Genomic DNA, 2301 nt, shown 5'->3' on the forward strand with positions numbered 1-2301 from the left:
ATGGAGGTGATGATTTTTTCCCCAGATGATCGACGCTGAATATACTGTGCGATTTTTCTCTTTTGAGAAACCAAGCCAAATAAATCTGATCCATCTCTCTATGCAATAACATTTGCGATTAGTTCATTGTTGGGTAAAGAATATATCTTCGTTTCTATCATTAGGTCTTTTTTATATGGTAGGAGAATTTCGATGACTGTTTTCAAATTAATAAGTGTCTTATGTCATTTTGAATGTTATCTAGAGAATTAATTATCTTTTGCATTACTTTTTGTTAATCAGATAAATTTAAATTTTTGCTCACGTAATCACTAATGTGAAATTTTGTTTGTTTTTCGAAGTCGCTTATAGGTTTTATTTTGATATACTAATGATAATGTTAACACTTCTAGCAGACCATAAATAAATCTCTTACAAAAGTTAAATATGATGTACTCTTCAGTCTTCAGAGCCAGTGTGTTAAATACATATTCAATATTTGGTTAATGGGCGATGTTTTGCACTTCCTAGGCTCAGCCATGCCTTAAATGTTTGTTCATAGATTCCGCTATCTATGTAAGCTAGTTTTGGGACCACTTTTGTTGGGCACGTTCTACATCTTTGTTCGTCCCATATGTGTTAGTTTGGTAGTAGATTAACTTAATGGTTACTGATGACTGAAATTTGATTATTGAATTGTCACTCGGTGCCCTGTGACTTGTGTGACATTTTGTGGAGATGGAAGGATGGTGGACGTATTTTGAATGTGGAAAAACTGAGCGTGCCCCAATATGTATTGGTTTCGTAGCGATGATCAGTTGGTGTTACCATTTATAATTTTTATTAAAAAGTCTCAAAATATTCACGTTTAATAGAAAATTTATTAAGATCGTTGGATTTTTGAATAATATGGGATTGTTATTTTATTGTTTAAAATTCTGATTGAATACCAACGGATTTGGACGGATTTTAAAATAATTCTTTAAAATACTAATTAAATATCACGTGATTTTTTTCAATCTATTAAAATCTTAATCAAATATCAACGGATTTTTGTGTACAAAAATAATCCATTACAATGTTTTAAAATCTCAATTTAATATATCCCTAAGTTTTTTAAGTGGACTTTTGAATTCCATCTGAATTTTCAGAAGAAAAGTAATGCCTTGAAATAAATTATGATGTTAATTTAACTTTAATTAAAGGATTGTGATATTTTTATGCTTAATGAGTATTACATGGTATTATTAATTTCTCTCAATTGGGGTACTGACTTTAGAGCCCAATATTCTTACTACAGATCTTGAAAGATAGTCAGATTTTAATTCAGCTGTTGTGGTCTATAAGGCAATATGACTAGGGGTGTAAATAGGCTGGGTTAGGCTAGACTTTAATTTAAATTGGCTAGGCTCACGTAAAAAATATTTTGTTTGCCTGTGTATAAGTTTTAAATTACAAGTCTGGTCCGACCTATATTTAAAAAATAAAAGCCTTAACATTGACCTGTTTAAGCCGATTAAACATTCAACAATTAAAAGAATAACTAAAATATCAGTATTTTATTATTCAAAATTATTAAAATGATAATTTTATTTATTTTATTTAAAATAAATAATATAATATAAGACGATCTATAGGCTTGACATGTACAAAAAAAAACCTATGGCCTGTTTTCTAAATAAATTTTTTTAAAAGCCTAGGCATGTTCTATTTTACTATTTGTAATAGGTCAAGTTTGACCTAATATAGACTAAGCCGTAGGCCACTATAGGCCGGTCTAGTCCATTTACACCCTTAAATATAACCAAACGTCTTTACATCGCCTTCCAACCCCCCACCCAAAAAAATATTAAAAAAATAAATAAATAAAAGGAATAAATACGCAGAGGATGATTGGCACGACATTTTTCACCTCAATAAAGATGTTTTAGTCAGGAGATTGTTCATAATTTGACATACCCAGGGATTTTGCACGTTATTGCTAAATATGAACTTTATTGGGTAAAATAGGTGGTGGATCTTCTACAGATAAACTTTCAGGTTTTATCTACCCTAGTTTAAACAAAATTATGCATATAGTTAATGAAATCAAATAGAAGCAGGTTGGCCAACCACATGTCATTAGGGCAATTATCCATGACAGTTTTGAATAATAAACATGAATAAAAAACATGCATGGCGTAAACTATGTACCATTATTTACGAATTTGTCATGTCAGAAATTGGATGCTAGAAGACTGGTAGAAAATTTGCTTTCCAATCATCCAAACAATTCTTTGACATCATTGATAAAAAAGCTAGCAAAAAACAACAAAAGCTTCA

The 2301-nt window shown here is 30.2% G+C and overlaps 1 non-coding gene across 1 annotated transcript; it reads left to right on the forward strand.

Moving 5' to 3' along the window:
* Positions 1–94, forward strand: LOC133293604 (small nucleolar RNA Z103). Its single transcript, XR_009749079.1, has one exon. It is a non-coding gene; the product is annotated as a small nucleolar RNA Z103 (small nucleolar RNA).
* The last annotated feature ends 2207 nt before the right edge of the window (positions 95–2301 follow it).

Source organism: Gastrolobium bilobum, unplaced genomic scaffold, assembly GCF_033153095.1.
Source record: "Gastrolobium bilobum isolate Gb01-03AN ecotype WA unplaced genomic scaffold, APGP_CSIRO_Gbil_v1 utg909, whole genome shotgun sequence".
Classification (NCBI taxonomy): Eukaryota; Viridiplantae; Streptophyta; class Magnoliopsida; order Fabales; family Fabaceae; genus Gastrolobium; species Gastrolobium bilobum.